Source organism: Oncorhynchus kisutch, linkage group LG12 (assembly GCF_002021735.2).
Source record: "Oncorhynchus kisutch isolate 150728-3 linkage group LG12, Okis_V2, whole genome shotgun sequence".
NCBI lineage: Eukaryota > Metazoa > Chordata > Actinopteri > Salmoniformes > Salmonidae > Oncorhynchus > Oncorhynchus kisutch.
The window spans coordinates 44,119,133-44,125,519 of NC_034185.2; positions in this window are offsets into that span (position 1 = coordinate 44,119,133).

Consider the following 6,387-nt stretch of genomic DNA (forward strand, 5'->3'; position numbering starts at 1 on the left):
TAGAAAATTGGATCCTAGCCCTATATGATGAATCAGAAATCAGTATAAAATGCATGATATTGAATAAATAAATACAAATTCTAGAAGTATTGACAACAATAGCGAAGTCCCCTTATACCTAGTATTGCAAGTTTAATGTATAGTAGATTGTTATCGTTGTGATAGTCTCTTTTATGAGGTTTCTGTGTTTTACATTATAGCCATTACCATATATATGATTGAATATTATCTGCTGTTGGCTTGTGTGGATGTATGTATGTGTTATGCAACATAGCTGACTTGAAACATTGTTTAAAAGCTTCAGGGCCATGGGCCTTTCTCATGATGGAAAAATACAGAAGCACAGGAACTGTCCAATGAGTTGGGGGGGGGGCACATTCAGAGCGTGGGGTTGCAGAACAAGCGGTCTTTTGTTAGATAACAGGAGCCAGGTGCGAGATAACGGTATGGAGCATGGATGTTCTTCACAGCAACAGTTACATCTATCAACAGAAGCGCCAAGAGGCGGGGAACCGCCTGAGCGCCTGCAATAGGCTGAGCAAGTTTAAACCACGCCCAGCCTCTACTCTGACAGGCCGGCTCGGAAGCCGGAACTACTACTGTCATCAGGGTATAATATAATATCTTTGTCAGGAACAAGTCAGTTCTCTGTTTTGCCCTGCGAGGTGGGACAGAGAGCCCGTATATACGAAAATTGCATTTACCACTTATTGCTTAGCTAATAAAAAATACATAGTATACAATCGGTGACTCATTGTCATATTTATACTGATACCAGATTCGAATTGACGCAATTCTAACACTTTGTGATCTTTTTGTGATTGTCTCTTATCACTTTCAAAAAGTACTTTCAGGGAAAATGTGTGGGACATCACTGATCCATACAAAACACTACATCATGTCAAGTGGTGGCCACTTTTCTGCCAATCAATCAATATAATTTTGGATAAACAGGAAAGTGTTATTATTATTCCATTTGGGATACTTAGAATATTGCAAGCGTACTGTCATTGTTACATGTATCTGCCTTGATTTGAAGACTTGACCATTCATCATGTAACTTTACTGCTTATTCCAAGTCAGGGAATTTGTATTTGTTTTTATTAGGATCACCATTAGCTGTTGCCACTCTTCCCGGGGTACAAACACACCATATAAAAATTAAAAATAGTACATCATAAAACATTACCACACCACTACATATCCACAATACAAAATGCATAATACCAGTACACAACAATTTTACAATGTGCGTGTGTGTAGAGTTCGTGTGCTAGCGCCTATGTGCGTATACGTGTGTCTGCACCTTTGTGTGTTTCTTTTCACAGCCCCCGCTTGCATCAATTACCTGATGTGGAATAGAGTTCCATGTAGTTATGGCTCTATGTAGGACTGTGCACCTCGCCTGTTCTGGACATGGGGATTGTGAAGAGACCTCTGGTGGCATGTGTTGTGGGATATGCATGGGTGTACAAGCTGTGTGCTAGCAGATTAAATAGACAGCTCAATACAAATAGTCTGTCAACTCTTCTTACAAAAACAAGTAGTGATGAAGTCAAGTTCTCTTTCCACTTTGAGCCATAAGAGATTGACATACAAATCATATATATTTCGGGACACTGTAAAGTCCGTGGAGAATAAGAGCACCTCCCCCAGCCGCCCACTTGCTAGGCTAGGAAACACTGTCACCACCGATAAATCTATGATAATAAGCATTTTTCTACGGCTGGCCATGCTTTCCACCTGGCTACCCCTACCCCGGGCAACAGCTCTGCACTCTCTGCAGCAACTTGCCCAAGCCACCCTCCCCCGCTTCTCCTTTACCCAAATCCAGACAGCTGATGTTCTGAAAGAGCTGCAAAATCTGGATCCCTACAAATCAGCTGGACCCTCTCTTTCTAAAATCATCCACCGAAATTGTTGCAACCCCTATTACTAGCCTGTTCAACCTCTCTTTCGTATCGTCTGAGATCCCCAAAGATTGGAAAGCTGCCGTGGTTATCCCCCTCTTCAAAGGGGGAGACACTCCAGACCTAAACTGTTATAGACCTATATCCATCCTGCCCTGCCTTTCTAAAATCTTCGAAAGCCAAGTTAACAAACAGATGACCGACCATTTCGAATCCCACCGTACCTTCTCCACTATGCAATCTGGTTTCCGAGCTGGTCATGTGTGCACCTCAGTCACACTCAAGGTCCTAAACGATATCATAACTGCCATCGATAAAAGACAGTACTGTGCAGCCATCTTCATCGACCTGGCAAAGACTTTCGACTCTGTCAATCACCTCATTCTTATCGGCAGACTCAATAGCCTTGGTTTCTCAAATGCCTGCCTCACCTGGTTCACCAACTACTTCTCAGATAGAGTTCAGTGTGTCAAATCGGAGGGCCTGTTGTCCGGACCTCTGGCAGTCTCTATGGGAGTAACACAGGGATCAATTCTCGGGCCAACTCTTTTCTCTGTATATATCAATGTTGTCGCTCTTGCTGCTGGTGATTCTCTGATCCACCTCTACGCATACGACACCATTCTGTATACATCTGGCCCTTCTTTGGACACTGTGTTAACAAACCTCCAAACGAGCTTCAATGCCATACAACACTCCTTCTGTGGCCTCCAATTGCTTTTATATGCTAGTAAAACTAAATGCATACACTTCAACCGATTGCTACCTGCACACGCCCGCCCGACTAGCATCACTACTCTGGACAGTTCTGACTTAGAATATGTGGACAACTACAAATACCTAGGTGTCTGGTTAGACTGTAAACTCTCCTTCCAGACTCACATTAAGCATCTCCAATCCAAAATTAAATCTAGAATCGGCTTCCTATTTCACAACAAAACCTCCTTCACTCATACTGTCAAACATACCCTCGTAAAACTGACTATCCTACCGATCCTTGATTTCGACGATGTCCTTTACAAAATAGCCTCCAACACTCTACTCAACAAACTGGATCAAATCAAATGTATTTTATTTTTTATAAAGCCCTTCTTACATCAGCTGATATCTCAAAGTGCTGTACAGATACCCAGCCTGTCACGCCCTGCCTTGAGTATTCTTTGTTATCTTTATATATTTTGGTTAGGTCAGGGTGTGACATGGGTGATGTATGTGTTTTAATACTGTCTAGGGGTTTTGTAGGTTTATGGGGTTGTTTACTATCTAGGTGTTTATGTATGTCTATGGTTGCCTAGATTGGTTCTCAATTAGAGGCAGCTGTTTATCGTTGTCTCTGATTGGGAACCATATTTAGGCAGCCATCTTCTTTGGGTATTTCGTAGGTTATTGTCTATGTTATGTTGCTTGTTAGCACAGTGGTTCTTTAGCAGGCACGTTTGTTTTTAGTGTACTTCGTGTTTTTTTCCCGTCTTTTCATTAAATCATGCATTCACACCACGCTGCGCGTTGGTCTACTCAATAGGGCGATCGTGACACAGCCTAAAACCCCAAACAGCAAGCAATGCAGGTGTAGAAGCACGGTGGCTAGGAAAAACTCCCTTAGAAAGGATGTACTCGATCACAGTGCCATCCGTTTTGTCACCAAAGCCCCATATACTACCCACCACTGCGACCTGTATGCTCTCGTTGGCTGGCCCTCACTACATATTCGTCGTCAAAAATCACTGAAGCTGGAGACTTATCTCCCTCTAACTTTAAGCATCAGTTGTCAGAGCAGCTTATCGATCACAGTACCTGTACACAGCCAATCTGTAAATAGCACACCCAACTATCTCATCCCCATATTGTTATTTATCTTCTTGCTCTTTTGCACCCCAGTATCTCTACTTGCATATCATCTGCACATCTATCACTCCAGTGTTAATGCTAAATTGTAATTATTTCACCTCTATGGCCTATTTATTGCCTTACCTCCCTAATCTTCTACATTTGCACACACTGTACATAGATTTTTGTACATTGTCTTATTGACTGTATGCTTGTTTAGATAAGTTATATTACATAGATGCATACAGTACCAGTCAAAAGTTTGGACACCTACTCATTCCAGTGTTTTTCTTTTTTTTTTTAACTATTTTCTACATTATGGAATAACGGTGAAGACATCAAAACTATGAAATAACATATGGAGTCATGTATTGTAGTAACCAAAAAAGTGTTAAACAAATCAGAATATATTTGATATTCTTCAAAGTAGCAACCCTTTGCCTTGACAGCTTTGCACATGCTTGGAATTCTCTCAACCAGCCTCACAAGGTTGGAAATACCTGTAATGTATTTAAATTAACAGGTGTGCCTTGCTAAAAGTAAATTTGCAGAATTTATTTCCTTTATGCGTATGAGCCAATCAGTTGTGTTGTAACAAGGTAGGTTTGGTATATAGAAGATAGCCCTATTTGGTAAAATACCAATTCCATACTATTGCAAGAACAGCTCAAATAAGCAAAGAGAAATGATAGCCCATTACTTTAAGACATGAAGGTCAGTCAATCTGGAAAATTTCAAGAACTTTGAAAGTTTCTTCAAGTGCAGTTGCAAAAACCAGCTAGCGCTATGATGAAACTGGCTCTCATGAGGACTTCCACAGGAAATGAAGACCCAGAGTTACATCTGCTGCAGAGGATAAGTTCATTAGTGTTAACTGCACCTCAGATTGGAGCCCAAATAAATGTTGATTTATTTAGAATTCAAAGCACACTTAACCAGCATGGATACCACAGCGTTCTGTAGCGATACGCCATCCCATCTGGTTTGCGCTTAGTGGGACTATCATTTGTTTTTCAACGGGACAATGACCCAACACACTTCCAGGCTGTGTAAGGGCTATTTGACCAAGAAGAACAGTGATGGAGTGCTGCATCAGATGACCTGGCCTCCACAATCACCCGACCTCAACCCAATTGAGATGGTTTGGGATGAGTTGGACCGCAGAGTGAAGGAAAAGCAGCCAACAAGTGCTCAGCATATGTGCGAACTCCTTCAAGACTTGGAAAAGCATTGAGTGAATGCCAACAGTGTGCAAAGTTGTCTTCATGGCAAATGGTGGCTACTTTGAATAATCTGATGAACACTTTTTTGGTTACTATATGATTCTATACGTATTATTTTTACAGTTTTGATGTCTTCACTATTATTATACAATGTAGAAAATAGTGAAACTAAAGAAGAACACTTGAATGAGTAGGTGTGTCCAAACTTTTGACTGGTACTCTAAATTACAGACATACATTTTTTATATTGTTTGATCATTTGACATTCTTTTAAAATGAAGTTATGGTCAGCATGGTAGTTTGTTCCGCTCAACAGCGTTGGTATACTGTATAAAAAGGTGTTCTTATTTTAACAGGCAATATCTGAATCTCTGACTCTGGTGTTATGTTGGTGGACAGCCCCCAGGTTAGGTACCTGGGGGTTGAGTAGGTCACAGGAGGTGGGTGGCACCTTAATTGGGGAGGACGGGCGTATGGCAATGGCTGGAGTGGAATAAGTGGAATGGTATCAAATATTTTGCTCCATTCCAGCCATTATTATGAGCCGTCCTCCCCTCAGCAGCCTCCACAGGAGTCAGTAATAATAAAGACCAAGTGTAACTTATATTACCCTTTGCTCTACAAAAAACCAGCTCAGCTGATTTAAAATGCTCAACCTCCAGATAAACTACCTAGGATATACTAACTTTACATAGGGAACCACTGAGAGACAGTGGGAAGAACAAGCAAGGAGGTGTGCAAACTATGGTGAGCATGAGTTAATGAGATCCTATTGGCATATTTTAGCATGTATTTGCATATTTCCGTCAAGGAACTTGAACAACGCAATTTTTTAAAACTTTAGCAAAGGGTCAAGTGTAGAAAACGTATTGCACTCTATTCACAACTGATTTTAGTTCTGGGAACAGAAAACTGTATTGATATTGGATGTTTCATCTAAGAGAAAATGTGCAGAATGTCGGCCCAGTTTCATCTCGCCTCATCTTCTCCCTTTTCCTGCCACTGGACTTTCTCTGTGGAAGCCTCCACCGGATGCTTCAGGTTTCCCCCCCTTCATCTGTGGTTATACCCTGTCACCTTTGGAGAGGGTTCTTCATGAGAGGATTCTGAATGGCCTAAAAAATTCTGCAGTTCTGACATAACAAACAGTCATTGTAATGTGTCACTCAATGCCTAGAATATACTGTTTATAAGGAAAACCACACAACAGATTATATCAAGAGAGATGGCAATACAGTCTACTACTAATATACTTAACCCTAAGTGCCTTTGGAAAGAATTCACACCCCTTGCCTTTTTTGTTATGTGACAGCCTGCATCAATAAGTATTCAACCCCTTTGTTATGGCAAGCCTAATTACGTTCAGGAGTAAATATATGCTTAACAAGTCACATACTAAGTGGAATGGACTCACTGTGTGCAATATT